We start from the raw sequence: 16,819 nt of genomic DNA, 5'->3' as shown, positions 1-16,819 counted from the left end.
CAAGGCAAGCAAGTATGAACCTTATTTTATTGTAATACTTTTTTAGGCGTTATAAATCTCTCAGAAGCTTACTGCAAATAAATATTTATTATCTTTTTTTCTATAGATAACACCTTAACCTTTAGTTTTCCAGTGCATTCTACACACATTCTTCAACATAATATCTGAAAACCATCCCACAGGATCATATCTTTAGTAATAACTCTAACTGAATTTTGCATAGACTCTTTAAACCATACTGTTTTAAACCATAACTTTAAAGGCCAGGAACCATACCTCTTCCAGTCTTTCCTACAGTATTTGAAGTAATCCAGTGAGGAGATGGGCATTAGTGATTCTTTTTGTCACAGAAAGCAGAGCAGATATCAGCAAGGAGTGTGTTGTCTATGCAGTTTTGGAGCTGTGTTCTACAAGGATAAGTTTTGGATGGCCCTTTATGACAAGGTCTGGAATAGCTGATTGTAGTGCTGCCTTGACCACAACACCTATGAGAAGATAGATGAAGCTGAGCAGAATCTCTTAGCAATGTGGAGAGCACTTAGAAAATGTACTTCTGAGTTTTCAACCTTTAAATAGCCTCTTGTAGACTCTTATGTCTTCCTCTCTCCTCAGACCAGGTCTCACTGTAGTGGTCCAAGCTGGTTACAGATGCATAGTCCTCTGCTTAAGCTTTCCAGCTGCTTGGACTGCAGGCCTCATATTACTACACTCTGCTTATCTGTACCTTACTAAGGCCCTTTTGGTAAAGTCAGACCATTAATAAAATCAAAATTATATTTACGCGACTTTTAATGTTTTTATAAGAAGTAATTGTTTTTCATTCTTTTAGATTAGTACACTCAGTATTTTAATGCCTAAGCTAGATTTAAATATTTATCATCTTATTTTAATTAAAAGGTTACCTGAATAATTGGTTTTACACTAATTGATTTTAGTATCATTTCTAAGCTGACTTTTTCAGTATTTTACCTGTAGCCACCAGCTCCAAATTGATTGTAATGTTTATTCTTAGATCTGTTGGGAAGCTTAAATCTGTTCTCAGCTCCAGTTTCTTAGCTTTGATTTAATACTTGGTATAATACTGCAACATTATAAAATCCATTGTGATGACTAATCTTGCTTGTCAATTTGAGACAGCTGGGAAGAAGAAATCTCAGTAGAGGAAACTGCTTCCATCAGATTAGCTATGGGCATGTCTTTGAGGCATTGTCTTGATTTGGTTTTGGTTCCAAGGCCTTGTGCATGCCATACCACTTAACCACTAAGCTATACCGAAGGACCCAATTTCGATTTCTATAACAATTTAGGTGATAATACAGGATTCCTCGATTTTCCAGCTGTTCATGAAGTGGGTGTTCTTTATGGAATAGGTAGTATTAGTTCTGTCACTGCAGTTATTCCTTGACATGGACTTTTAATAACAAACTCTCAAGGTCATTTGGCATCCTTAAATTTCCAGTTCCTATAGCAGCTCAGAACCCTCTCGCATCAGAACGATACCCTTTGCCTTGTCTTGCTCACTCCCTTTGCTGTCATCCCTTCACAACATGACTTCTCTTTCCTTCATCCCCTGATTTTCCCTTCGTCATTTACTACACTAATGTTCACCAGTTATCAGCCTCCCAGCAGCCACCTAAAAGCCAGGGAGGGAGGCATGGTAGTCCTCCTGGCATCCCAGGACATGGAGAGCAGAGACAGAATCTCCAGAGCAATCCTGTTAGCTAGACTAGCATGAATGGTGAGCTCTGGATTTAGCAAATGGTGTACTTCAGTGGCTGAGATGAAAAGCAATTAGGGAAGATACCTGCATCGGTTATTTGTCTCCATGTATACACAGTGCCCCCCACACATGAACAAACACAGAATACACACACAAATGCTAAAAGGGTTTTGGACAACTATGCTTACTGACTCACTTTTTCTGACATCAAGGAGATGCCAGCCCTGTGTCACAACCCTTCAGTATTGCTTTCCTTCTTAAATGCTCAGCTCTTGTCCCCAACTCCTACTGCAATTCTCTTGCTACTTGCATCACTAAGAACATAGAAAAGGTCTTCTTTACCACTTCCTCAGTATGTTTCGCAATATCTTTCATCTCCCTAATGCCTTTTAACATGCACCCTGGCTCTTCATAAATACCATGCCCTACTCAAAAGTGTGCCTATGTAACTACTTCCAGGTCATCCTACAGTATTAATTTCTTCTCTACAGTATTAATTTTAGTTTGTATAAAACATTTCATTTGTTGTTTGCTAGAATTTGATATATTGTAATAATATTAAATCTAAGCTATCATTACTATGTTAGCTTTAACCAAACTAGACCTTTTTTTTTTTATATTGCTGCTATGAAATTGACTATTCCTTTAGAGGTTCAAGAAGGCCTTTAGGGGCCAACAAGGTGGCTCAGTGGGAGAAGGTGCTTATCACTCGGCCTGATGGTAGGAGTGTGATCTCTTGAGAGATGGTGGAAAGAAAAAGCTAAATCCTAAAAATCGCCCTTTGATTCCCAAATGTATTTATTCCATGAACTTATATACACATACAAAATAATAAATAAATAAATAAATAAATAAATAAATAAATAAATAAATGTAATGGAAAAGAAAAAATGAGACCACTTGAAAATTTTGTATGGTTTTTTTTTTTAATCTACAAATCTATGTTCATGGTTAACTTTTAAATCACATACAATGTTGATCTTTTTTACATTTTAATTTTGGGGTTCGGGGCAGAGGCTGTCTATACACTATGATGCACATGTGGAGGTCAGAGGATCTCTGAAGCAGAGCTTTCTGCTGCTGTGCCAGTTGCTGCAGGCTGTCTGGCTCATAAGCTTTGAGGTGATTCTCCTATCTCTGCCTCCTATCTTCCTATAGGATTGTAGGAAGCATTACTGATGCATGCTGCTGCACCTAGATTTTTATGTTAGTTAATGAATCAGATGTGGGTCATCATGCTCTTTTACCCACTGACCCATCTTCCTCACCCAACAGTGTTCATAAAATTAATGGTAATAGCTTTTGTTGTTAGTTATTATTTTTTAACTGAGACTATGTTCTTAGTTTCATATTGGTCATTGTTTTTCATACCTTGTAGAGCAGCCTGAACACTGTGTCCTTCTCTTCACTTGTTCAAAATTACATGTATATAAGTATATACTATAGGTACACATACCAGAGAAACAAACATTGCCCCTCTTTGCCTGATGTTCATATTAGTTGTGTCCTGTTTCTTACATATTTTCATTGTGCAACACTACAACTTCCACTCTCTAAAATACACTCTTCTCAGTCTGTCACCTCCTGATCCCTCCCCACCCCATGCCACCTACCAGCATTTATCTAATATTCTACACAGGATGGTAATGTTTTATTTGTTTATGGGTCTTTTATCTCCGGTACCACTGACTCTATCTTTTCTAAGATATTCTTTCTACTGGATGTCCAGACACACCATTGTGGTTTTCTCTGACTGTTTTCTCTCAATCTCTTTGCTCATTGTTCATTGATTGTAAATGCTAGCATGTCCTACCACTAAGTTCTTAGGCCTCTTCTCTATCCTCCTATGAGCTATGTAGTGCTGTGCCTTTTAAGTGTTGTCTCTAGATTCCTAGCTTTAAAAGATGTATCTCCAGCCTTTGATCCTCTGAGATCTGAACTTGGGTCTCCAACCTAACACACCACATTGGTGTGTTCTGGAAATCCACTAGAAAGAACTTCTACTCCATGTGGCCACATTTTTAACCACTCTGAACCCAGGCTGTTCTTTCTCACATTGGCCTACTTTCATTGCTCTATGGGAATAATGAAGCTTCAAAAAATAATTGTTCAAACCCATGGACTCACAAATGTTCCTGGTTAAACTCAGTGGCTCACAAATTAAGAAAACAAGAGAATGATAAAGAGATTTGTGGAGAAGGGTGGAGTAGACAGATGTACTGGCGAGATGAGCAAGATGGAGTGAGTGCATCAGTAGTTATGGAGGTGTGTGACATTCTCAAGGCAGGATTTTATTTTTCGAGTTCAGGCCTTTATAAAAACCAACTGAGGACCAAGCTCAGGTTCCTATGAGAAATGCTTCTTTTGTCTGGATGTGCCCCAGTGAGCAAACACTCACTCTTTCTACTCTCTTAAAAGCCCAGCCACCTCCCAGCATGAGCACAGTGGAGAAGAAGGTGAAGCCTTGAGGACAGCCCACAGTCCTGGCTTCAGCCCTTTACAGTCCCTCAAGCTAGTCCTGCCCCATGGACTGTTTGTGACTTGCTGCTGCTTTCCTTGGCTTTCTGTTTATCTCCTCACATGCTTCATACTGGCTTATTACCTCCTTTCATCTACAGCTTACTGTCTCCTCACATTCCTTATTTTAGTATCACATAGAATTTATTTTATACTTATTTATTTGTCCTAGGCCCTCACAAACCACATAAGCATGAGAATGGCAGGGCCTTCCTCTTGCTAACTGAGGCATCTTCAGCGTTTGAAGATGAGTCTCCCATCTGTATGTTCTTAATGACTATTTATGAAGAAACAGATTACACTTCCCTGTCTTATAGTTCTCTCATGCAAAGTCACTGGGAATTTTATCAGCACTTCCATTGGAAAAGCATATAGTAGGAAGAACACTACTAAGAAAGGAGAAACCCTGGACCAATGCTCCTTACCTCAGTGTCTGGGAAGGGTAGAGTCTGCTGATACTGGGTGGCTATCTCCAGAAGAGACAGATGGTAGCTAATAAACAAAAAGGAATGAATGCAAGAGCTTAGAGAGTTCATAGAAAGAAAATGGAGTTTAGAGCTCTTCTGGTACCTACACAGTGGTTAACAGTACTGGAGTTGGCTGTGATGAAGTTGGTCAGAAAACATTAGTAAAGTCAAGAAGATCACAGTAGAAAATAAGATCAAATGATTCAGCCAGATTCTGAAGCAGGTTTGTAAGAACATGATAGCCATTAATAAAGCTGAACAAAGATGTCATCATTGGACTAGCCCTTTGAAAGAATGACTCTGGAGTCCATAATGAGCATGGAATGTAGAAAGGCAAGTTAGATATAAAGAAAGTAATATAAGGAGTATTTCAATAATCATCATTTTCCACTAGAATTATATTTCCACTCAAAGTATCAACCTTGTAAGGAGAGAGATATTTTTGGTCTGCCTCAGTTACTGCCAAAACCTTACCAATTATAACAATAGTTGATATATTTTAAGCTCTTAAATATTATTTTACGAAGAATTAATTTTTAAGAATTATGCAAGTGGTTGATAAAATGAAATGGTGGTGGTGGTATCCACAGGATTTGTTTAAAAGTGCTCAACACTTTGTGTAAATATTCTAACAGATGATATGGCACATAAACAGAAAGGAAAAGGGCAGGTCCCAAGGTTCTTGGCTTCTGAGCAGCCACAGTTGAACTGTTCTTTCTTCGGTCAGTAAAAATCTAAGAATTCCGCAGTGGTCATTCAGTTTTAAACAAGCTCACTAACCTAAGTTCATTGATGTTACAGCTCTAGGTGAGGTGGAATAAGCATACTCCACTAAGAATTAGAAACATACATATTCGCATGTGGTGTTTGTGTGAATGTTTCTCAGGGATAAATCCTTGGGAGACAAACTAGTTGGTCGTTTGGTAAATATATATTTAACTTTATTAGAAATAGCCAAATGGCTTTCAGAACGCTTTCCAAAATGACTATACAATTCTGCGTTAAAATTGATAATATATGAGAGTTTCTAGCAATTTTATCTTTTTTTGTGTGTGTGTCAATCCTCCATTTTTCTTTTTTTTTAATTAGGTATTTTCCTCATTTACATTTCCAATGCTATCCCAAAAGTCCCCCATACCCTCCCCACCCCACCCCTCTACCTACTTTTTGGCCCTGGCATTCCCCTGTACTGGGGCATATAAAGTTTGCGTGTCCAATGGGCTTCTCTTTCCAGTGATGGCCAACTAGGCCATCTTTTGATACATATGCAGCTAGAGTCAAGAGCTCCGGGGTACTGCTTAGTTCATATTGTTGTTCCACCTATAGGGTTGCAGATCCCTTTAGCTCCTTGGGTATTTTCTCTAGCTCCTCCATTGGGGGCCCTGTGATCCATCCAATAGCTGACTGTGAGCATCCACTTCTGTGTTTGCTAGGCCCCGGCGTAGTCTCACTAGAGACTATATCATCACACTGTTTTGTTATTTTTAGAAGCCATTTTAAACTAGGCCCTGCTATATACCTTGCTCCCCAGATACTTGAGAGTTTAAAGTAAGAGGATTACTCAAACCAATTTGGGGAACCTAGGGCAACTCTGTCTCAAAAGCAAATCAAGAGAATAAATGACAAGAGTCATTCGAATGGATATATCGTGGCATCTTAGATGAGGATCCACATTCTTCTACAGTCTTCTCTTCCTCTTGGTCCTGTTAGCGCTAGTAGAAACTAGGGGAAGCAATCACCTCACTCAGCTCCAGCACTTTCAGCCCCACCCCAAAGGTTGGTATATTCAGATACAGATGATTTCCCAGAGTGGTGTATACATGCAGATTCAGCTGCTGTGCTTTGCCAGGTCCTTGCAGACAAGGGCTTAGCCCAAAAACCACTTAAGAGGGAAAATGCAGTGGTCTTTTTTAAATTCAGGGAGAATATACATCTCTCTCAGTTGAGTATAACATTCCATGGTAATACAGACTTCTAAAATAAGAATAGTATTTAATTCTGGGCAGTACATAACTTTAGTCCCAGGAGTCTCGAGGCAGAGGCAGGCAGATCTCTGTGAGTTTTAGGCCAGCCTGTAGGCTTAGATTTTTCAACTTCCCTCCTAACTCCACAGATCAGAGGTAGCAATTGAAGATGCTTAATAGGACAAGGAGGATGTGGACCTGTTTAGAAATAGTTCTTTGGGTGATTTCCAATCTTCATTGTCGGGATATCAGCAATCCAGTACAAAACATCACATACAAATCAGTAGTAGCAATTCAATCAAAAAAAAAAAAAGGGGGGGGGGCTCTTCTGAATGGGCACAAGTCCCTGGAAGCAGCAAGAAGCAGCCAGAATGCCATGAGAAATTATTTATCATTTTTCTCTTTAGGAAGTCATAACAAGAGAAGACCAATGAAGTGTTACAAATGAACCAATGCAAGCTTCTCCTCTCACTGCGTGGGGTTATAGTTATAGTGTTTCCAAACATCATTTACCCTCCCAAGCCTTTGCCTCAGCAAAACATCCTCTCATGTGTCTGCTTCTTGTGCAAAACGTCCTCTCACATGTCTGCTTCAGCAAAACATCGTCTCATAAGACAGCTTCCAGAAAAATATCACATGATACAATGGAGTCTCCAGGGAAACCAGAAATTTCCCCTTACCAGCCTGGTCTACAGAGCGAGTTCTAGGACAGACAGGGCTGCACAAAGAAACTCTGTTTCAAGAACTCCCTTCCTGCCCCCCACACCCCACCAAAAAAAAAAAAAATGATATTGAGCATATTGCCTCATCTTAATGTCCTTGGATTAGCTACAATTTTGCTTGTGGACATGTGACTAGATAAGAGTGTGGTTTATAAACTTGATTAAACTCTCAAATGAGTCTGGAACTTGCTACTAATGAGAGTCTTGAATTTCAGTCATAGTGCTGGATAGTTTTCATGAAAAATTTTAATAAGGAATGTACACATTCAGTGGCCATTGCTTATCAAACTTATCTTCACTAGGGCTTAGAACTCTCAGAGGAAGTAATTTTGAATTTCTGTGATGAGCTAATTTCAAGCTGATCATTGGAATGGGGCTAGAAGCATGGCATGTGTTGAGTGATGACTTTTCAGGGGGACAGTGGCCAAACCATGTACGACAGAACAATGGGGACCTAAGAAGCTAGCCACCACCTCAGGCCATCTCCATGTCTGCAGAAAAAGTTACATGTGGTCTCCACTTTTACTTAGCCACATGCCACAATTTCTCATCAGCAGAAGTAGAGCCTTCTTTTCCCTCCCGATTCTAGAATTTTCTTTATTGCTTTGATTTCCTGTTACATGTGATAGTTGTTGACTTTCTGTAGCACTCTCTAATAAAATAGTCCTTGCTTGTTTTCATTTGGAGGTCTATCATGTATTTCCACTGAGCATTACATTATGATTGATTCCAGGAAAACTCCCTTATTCCGGAATTTATCTTTTACCAGCACAGCATGGAGTTAGATGTAAACTACTGAACAGAAATCTCTTAAGAGTTCAGGACTATGCTCTCCAGAAATGATGTCTCTGAGAGTTACTCTTCCATCTGAGCAAGCCTGCCGCACAGATCCTTTGTGTGCTGCTTGGATTTGTTTGTTTGTTTGTTTGTTTGTTTGTTTCTGTTTTGTCTTGCTTTTTGACACTTGACACAAGCTAGAATTGTCTGGGAAGAGGGAAGCTTAATTAAGAAAATGCCCCCAACATATTGCCTGTAAGCAAACCTAGGGCATGTTCATATTTAATCATTAATATGGGAAAGCCCAGCCCACTGTGAGTAGTGTCACCCCTGTTCTTTGGTCCTGGGTCTTACATGAAAGCAGTGAGGGAGCCATGGGGCAGCAAGCTAGTAGACCGTGTTTCTCCATGGCTACTGCTTCAGTTCCTGCCTCCAAGTTCCTGTACTAAGCACATGTGCTCTGCCTTCCCTCCAGGATAGAATCTACCCAGTAAGTTATAGTAAACCCCTTTTTCCCCCCAAACTGATTTTGGACATAATGACATAAGAATAACTCACGGGTAACACATGAGTTAACATCTGCAAACCAATTACTATTTTTACCAGGATCACAGGATCACTAGGGCAGTGGGAAATTTCTGTTTGGGTCCTAGTCCTAACAGTATTTTCTGTTCCTTTCCATGGGTTCTGCGTGTTTAAAGGTATTGAAGGAGGACATGTGCCCTGCCATGTCCTCCTAATTCTTGGACCTCGTAAGAGCAAATCACTTGAGCCTCAGAAAATATACTAAAACAGGACTAAATGAAAAGTCTTTTGGAAGCCTGAATGAAGCTCACTGTATAAGGCTGGAGGAGGCAAAGAGCAGGAGTGTGTGTGTGTGCCTGTTATTGTGACTGGAATAATGCCTGCTGTATCTCTTTTACTACCCAGCTAATATATCATAGACAGACAGACAGACAGACAGACAGACAGAAAATAGATTCTTCATAGTAAATCACTGTATAAAAACTATTGACTTACAAATGTTAACCTAAATTATAGGCTGAGAGCTTAATATAAATTTAAAATGACCCAAATTCTCCTATAAGGTAGAAGGGTCACGCTGCCACTCTCTTCTCTCCTCTCTCCTCTCTCCTCTGTCCTCTGCTCTTTCTCTCCCTCTCAGTCTCCCCCCATTTGTGTGTGTGTGTGTGTGTGTGCGCGCGCGCGTGTGTGTATGTGTGTATTTTACATAGCATAAAATATTTAGAGGCTAACAGAATGTTAAAGGAAGTTTGACTGAGCATGTTTTTTGTCCCATATATTAAATATGTGGTGGTCATTGGTCCAATGACTAGACAAACTAGGGATACTTAAGTGTTTAATTATTGTTTGAAAGACACTGGAGTAGCTAAGATATTCTTAAAAATTTAGAACTTTTTTATGTGGTCCTCACCCAAGTTATTATCAAAATGCCCTGGTAACTAGTTCAGCGTCCATGGTATCAGTCCCCACCTAAAGCTCCTGTACCCGAATACTCTGGGAATTGGTCCTGCTCTTCGAGGGTTCAGCAGGCATTCGGGGCTAGAGCTCTGTTGTAACTGGAAGAGCCACCCATTCTTTCAAGCCTTTTTTCTTCTTGAAAATAATATTTTATATCAGTGCATGATAGGATAGGATTTAGGAGTAGATGGTACCAAATATGTGTATGAAGCAAGAGTATAGTACCGATTCCAGTTTCTCTCAAGCATTAATAGAAATGTGGATCACTTGTAAGTCTTGTTAAAAAAAAAACAATCCATTGTCTTCCTGATCTTTCCAAGACTTTTATAATGAAGAGGGGTTAGATATTGTCAAATGCTTTCTCAGCATGTAGTGAGATGATCATGTGGTATTTGTCTTTAAGTTTGTTCATATAGTGGATTATGTTCATGGATTTCTGCATATTGAACTATCTTTGCATCCCTGGGATGAAGCCTACTTGATCATGATGGATGATCGTTTTGATGTGTTCTTGGATTCAGTTTGCGAGAATTTTGTTCAGCATTTTTGCATCAATATTCATAAGGGAAATTGGTCTGAAGTTCTCTTTCTTTGTTGGGTCTTTGTGTGGTTTAGGTATCAGAGTAAATGTGGCTTTATAGAACGAATTGTACCTTCTTTTTCTATTTTGTGGAATAGTTTGAGGAGTATTGGAATTAGGTCTTCTTTGAAGGTCTGATAGAATTGTGCATTAAACCCATCTGGCCCTGGGCATTTTTTGGTTGGGAGACTATTAGTGACTATTGTTTCTATTTCTTTAGGGGATATGGGACTGTTTAGATCGTTAATCTGATCCTGATTTAACTTTGGTTCCTGGTATCTGTCTAGAAAATTATCCATTTCATTCAGGTTTTCCAGTTTTGTTGAGTATAAGCTTTTGTAGTAGGATCTGATGATTTTTTTTAATTCCTCAGATTCTGTTATTATACCCCCTTTTCATTTCTGATTTTGTTAATTAGAATACTGTCCCTGTGCCCTCTAATTAGTCTGGCTAAGGGTTTATCTATCTTGTTGATTTTTCTCAAAGAACCAGCTCCTGGTTTTGTTGATTCTTTGTACAGTTCTTTTTGTTTCCACTTGGTTGATTTCAGCCCAGAGTTTGATTATTTCCTGCCTTCTACTCCTCTTGGGTGAATTTGCTTTCCTTTTATTCTAGAGCTTTTAGGTGTGCTGTCAAGCTGCTAGTGTATGCTTTCTCCAGTTTCTTTTTGGAGGCACTCAGAGCTATGAGTTTTCCTCTTAGGACTGCTTTCATTGTATCCCACAAGTTTGGGTATGTTGTGGCTTCATTTTCATTAAACTCTAAAACATCTTTAATTTCTTCCTTTATTTCTTCCTTGACCAAGTTATCATTGAGTATTGTTCAGCTTCCACGTGTATGTGGGTTTTCTATTATTTATATTGTTATTGCCTTAGTCCATGGTGATCTGACAGGATGTATGGGATTATTTCAATATTTTTGTACCTGTTGAGGCCTATTTTATGACCAATTATAGGGTCAGTTTTGGAGACAGTACCATGAGGTGCTGAGAAGGTATATAAGACAGCCCCTCTCTACTCTCTCTCTCAAGGATTGTACCTCTCTTAGGAGCCATTTATTGCCTACAGATATTTATCCAAGAGTATAGACTTGTAAAAATTTTTCAAACTTGAAATTGCCATGTCAAATGATGTTGTCACTAGTCATCCCCGTAGTCTGTGGTGTTCTCAGAGCCTTAGTTATAGGGGTGCACTGTAGGTAAACCACTTGGGATTATATGCTCAGTGGTTATTCTCTATGATTTCTTTTTGTTTTTGTTCTTGTTTTATTTTGGTTTTGGTTTCGTTTTTACCAGTTTTGGATCTCTGTAGAAAGCGCCTCCTGCATCTACTACATACACAAGCTTCTTTGATGAGAAGTGAAAACAGCACTTACCATTGGGTAGAAAGATAAATATTTAAAATCCAGTTAGAAGTCATTCGGACTTAGGAAAATGGCAGAAGTGTGTTTCTGCTCTAGGATCTCTGCCCCTCCTTCCATGTGGAGTTGGTTACATATAGTCCCAGGCATGAATTCTCCCATATTGAGCAGGCCTTACGTCTAGTTAAACAGCTGTTTGATATCCCTAAGCTAAAGCTGCCATTGTTGTGTCATGGGGTCTGTTTTATTATGCTGGTCATTGTGGTTTGTAGACTTTACACCTGGGCTTTTTTTCCTTGGCAGCTTTAATAGCATCTTGTGATACTATGAGATCTAGTTTTTTTCCATATTTTTACTGGTTATTTTATTTATTTACATTTCAAATATCCCCTTTCACAGTTTCCCCTCCACAAATTCCCTATCCCCTCCCCCACTCCCTTTCTCTATGAGGCTGCTCCCCCACCCACCCATTTACTCCCACCTCAGCACCCTAGTATTCCCCTGAACTGGGTCATCGAGCCTCCACAGGACCAAGGGGCTCCCCTCCCAGTAATGCCAGGTAAGGCAGTCCTCTGCTACATATCCAGCTGGAGCCATGGGTCCCCCTATGTGTACTCTGTGGTTGGTGGTTTAGTCCCTGGGAGCTTTGGGGGTCTGGTTGGTTGATATTGTTGTTCTTCCTATGGGATTGCAAACCCCTTCAGCTCCTTCAGCCCTAACTCCTCCATTGGGGTCCCATTGGGGTCTGATGTTTGTTCCTCCAGTTCCTGTGTCCAAATTAAAGTAGTGTCTTCAGTAATAGGTTTTTACCTTTAAGGTCTAAGAGGTAATGAATTACAATTGCAATAGCCTCTGTTACTTGGAGGCAACTCAAAGATAGATTTGTCATGGGTGTAATTGTTGTGAGGACGCATTACCACCCCATGTAGCATAACTTCATCTGTCTATTGATCTGTGTATTAATTTGTCTATGAATGACTAGAACTAGTAAAATAAAAAACTAACCAAGTAAAGTAGGTTAAGCATCTTCCATTAGTGTATTCTACAGAAATTTTAGAAAAATAATTGAAGTTATTTTGCCATACAGTCTTTGTGATTTTAATTTTCAAAAACCTAAGACAATGTTAAAAATGTCTCATGATCACAGCTATAATCACTACAACTTTTGAGACTCTTCTCACAGGAATGAAATAAATACTCAAAATCAAATCATTTCAAAAGAATTACAGTGAAACCTAGCTAAACTCAGTCAAATAGGGATTCGACCTCAAATAGTTTCATGGCTTACTTTTGTTTTCAGCTGTTACTGAAATTAACATGATTTAGATTGTTTATTATTCCAGAATAATCATGTAATATTTAAAACTTGCTGGTTTTGAAGAGTACAAGTAAACAGAAAACAAAACCCAGAATTAGTATCTATCTTTCAGCAAGAATCTAACATGTTGTTGTTGCTTTTCTTTTTTTGGTTTTTTTTTTTTGTTTTTTGTTTTTTGTCTTTTGTTTTCCTGCTGTTTTGTTGTTCTGTTCTGTTCTGTTCTGTTCTGTTCTGTTCTGTTCTGTTCTGTTCTGTTCTGTTCTGTTTGACACAATTTCTCAGTGTATCCCTGGCTATCCTGGAACTCTCTCTGTAGACCAGGCTGGCCTAGAACTTAGAGATCTGCCTATACTCCCAAGTACTGAGATTAAAGGCGTGTTCTCCCATGCTGAGCTAGGCTATTTTCTGGTATCTTTTAAATGAAATTGAATACATTTTCCTACCTTTTCCTTGTAAGGCTTTGATACCCACATCCCATTCAAAATGGTCATTAACAGAAAATAAAAAAGAAAAGAAGATATATAATATATCCCTCTAAAACCATGTTAGCTATGCTTATTTAAACTTCAAGTTTGTCATTCTCATGAATCAATTTCCCCTTGTTTGCATGTGCCATTCACGGAGCAGTAACACCAGCAGTAGTTAATGAGCCCCTGGGAGAAGCAGTGTCATTACAGAGAACTGAAGGCTGAGAGCTCAAAGACTGCCCTATCTCTGAGAAGTTTATTACTAACTTTAATACTTGGGATAGTCATTCTGTTTTTGCAGCAGCTATAATTGCTATGGCGGTCTGATAGAGTTGGACCCAGTGTCATCAATGCCATGAGTGTGTGAGCACTGCTGTCTCCAGGTGCAGCATCTGAAAAGCTAAGTAATGGATCAAGCAATTACGCTGAACTGTCTTTAGAGGAAGAAAGGTTTAATGCCACCCTTAAGTGTAACTTAGCACTCACTAAATATTTTTAACAGCAATAAAAGCATTTTAATTGTACACATAACTTCTTTATAAGACCTCATTTTTTAAAGGATTTCCTTTACTAAGAATATAAAAGCTTACTGAAATAATTTCTATTGGTAACTCATTCCATAAAGCACTGATTTTTTTCCTTTGCTTTTAAATGTGTGAGGGAAAGCCCAAAATAGCACATGAAGGTTTTTGGTTTGAGTATATATAATAAGAAAATCAAACTTGGATTAAAGTGATTATTGATACAGGCCTTGTTAGTTCTGTTCCATTGCTTTATGCATATCTTCTAGTCTTAAAGAATAAGGATTGGTCCTTAATTTCACCATTTTACAAAACAGCATGGAGATTATAGTTAAGTGTTTTATATGTATAAATTATTAGATCTTATATCAAATCAACAGTCTGAGCCAAAAAAATGGCACAATAGATAAAAAGTGCTTATAGCACAAACCTGGGGAACTGAGTTTTATCCCAGGTCTCAGAGCAGAAGGAGGTAAGAGCTGACTCCTGAAAGCTGTACTCTGATTATATCATGGGTATTGTGACATGCACACACATACACATGTTATTTATGTTCATGATATAGATACATAGTAAATGAATGATCAAAAATAATATACTACATATCTAGCTGTAACCCATATTTTCTTATATTTCCCATTTCTAAATTCACATTTAATCTTATATTTATAAATCCCCCTTCACTCCACTATTATTAAGATCAATTCTTGTGTTTCCAATTCTACTAGACCTTTTCTATTCAGTAGCATGGCCTACAGTCATCTGTCACCCCTTGGTCAACATCACATAGAACACTTAGTGAAGTAGTTGAAAGGATTTTGCAGAGGAATTTTCAGATCTACCCTCTCCCACCCCTCATCCCTGTCCAAGTCTCCCCCATTTTACTTGTGTATTGGTCTTGATTCGGGGATTATCGAGAAGATTTAGCAGAGTAAAACATGAATTCAGAAGCAATGTAAAAAGTTTGTGAAATAGCACATCACAGACTTCACATTGAACGTAAAAATGCTGCAGATACGTATTCTACATAGTTCTGAAGATGTTAAGCCTGTGGACAGTGGGAAGAGGGGGATGTGAGGGATGAGGATCGGTACTCAGCCCTTCTGCAGTACTCCAGTAGACACAGAGGGCCTGTGAGCTCATTTTGAAGCTGAGCTAATACAACCCTCGGCAACAGGAATGTTGCAAGAGAAGGTTGAGTAATATCTGACATTTTGTCATAGAGATAGATAAATTGTTCCTAAAAAAGAAAAAAGCTACTCTATTGTTAGCAACACCTCCGTGTTGAAATTTACATAAGAATTCCAGCTGTAAGAAATTCTAAGGAAGACAGTTTGATATTTTCTTCCATGTCCTGTATTAACATTTATTCATTTTATTCATTGATAGAATTTTCAAGTTGTGTCAGTTAAATAGTTGCAAGTAACAATATTCTAAGTGTTTTTGTCCTGTAAGAGTGCAGATATTTATGCAGATATCCATCTAAGATTCTCTGCACTGGTGCTTTTCAATTTACTAATCTCTAGTTCCCACCCCTAGCCCCCCATACTGCAAGACCAGCTAATTCTTCATAAGTTAGAACAGTATCCATTTAATTTAGTCACATTTTGTTCCTTTTGGGCCAATACATACTAGCCTTGGTGATTTGTAAGAAATAGAAATGTATAGTAAAGTAATTTTTTCTTAACCTACATAGATGAAAAATGCATACATTTCTTAGCCACTATTTTAGACATACACCGAGACTTGAAAGATAAATTAAAAGTTGTAGAAATTATTATATTTAAAAATATCTACCTAGGCATTTTTTCATAAAAAAAGAGTAATAGCTGAGGTAGAAAATACAGTGTAGAAAAATATTCTTGATTATTTTGTAATGTGAATGTAAACATGTTTGATGACATGATTTATAGTAACTGTGGTGGTAGATGCGTGTGGCTAGCGGCTGTCCGGCCACAGCCATGGTTCTGCCTCAGTGCTCCTAGAGCAGAATATTTGGTTTAGCTGGAGGGCTTTGCCTCCCTTTAACCTCTAGACAATCGTATTCTATTTCAAGTTTTGCAAAGAAGTAAGATCTTCACTAATTGTGTGTGTGTGTTTACAGTTTTTAAAGGACTTTCGTATTATTTGTTTATACTAGAAGTTTACATTTTCAGATTCTCTGGGTTATGCCAGAATTATAAGAACTCTTGCTGAAATGCATGGCAGGAAAACTGTATGAAAGAATTTTACCCCTACTGCATAAAATTAGAAAAAATGAATAGAAATATATCAATCCAAATTCTGAGTGTTTTGTAAACATTGATATTAATTGCTTAATTAGGATTTGGGGGAGCCTAAGGTCATGTCACTCTTTATGTCCTACGGTTACGTACAAACTTTGTCTAGAACCCTAGCTGCTTACACGCCTCCATTCTGTACTCAGTACCTGGGCATGAAATCAACATGAAAACATTTCCTGAAAAGTAACCTAAGTGGAGGGTGATAACCATCTCAGGCCGAAACATAATTAGTTATGTTTGCTTCTCATTTTCACTAACTATGTAGAATTGACTGTCCCAAAACTCTACAAGAGTACTGATTTTTCCTAACATTAAGTTTTAAAATTAGTACTTAAATAATTATTAAATATGAGAATATAAATTTCTAAGTTTGACTCTGTTAATTTGTTATAGAAACCATTCGTAAAAAGCTAAGTTAACAAAAATCAATTAGAGAAACTGAAATTTTGGGAAGTGGTATTTTCAGTGAATAACCTTAGAGGCTGTGCAACACTGTATTGACTATACATTTGTCCTGTCTTTTTTTGGTAAAGATTTGTGGTTTCTAATTCATATGTAAATTTTTTGTTCTCTCCAAGTTTCATTCTCATGTTTTACACATAGAATAATGTGTAACGCCTATGGTCATGTATAGAACTTTACA

The 16,819-nt window shown here is 38.2% G+C and overlaps 1 protein-coding gene and 1 long non-coding RNA gene across 8 annotated transcripts in view; one reads left to right on the top strand and one right to left on the bottom strand.

Moving 5' to 3' along the window:
• The window catches only part of Tbc1d5 (TBC1 domain family, member 5), a 448,076-nt gene that overhangs the window by 289,489 nt on the left and 141,768 nt on the right, over window positions 1-16,819 (top strand). The gene's annotated exons all lie outside the window — the stretch shown is intronic.
• Gm31083 lies at window positions 246-11,781 on the bottom strand. The gene is made up of 3 exons (XR_385639.3): window positions 11,604-11,781; window positions 4,663-4,729; window positions 246-485 (listed from the first exon to the last, which is right to left on the bottom strand). It is a non-coding gene; the product is annotated as a predicted gene, 31083 (long non-coding RNA).

This window comes from Mus musculus, chromosome 17 (assembly GCF_000001635.26).
Source record: "Mus musculus strain C57BL/6J chromosome 17, GRCm38.p6 C57BL/6J".
Lineage (NCBI taxonomy): Eukaryota > Metazoa > Chordata > Mammalia > Rodentia > Muridae > Mus > Mus musculus.
This window is presented reverse-complemented; position numbering and strand designations above follow the sequence as displayed.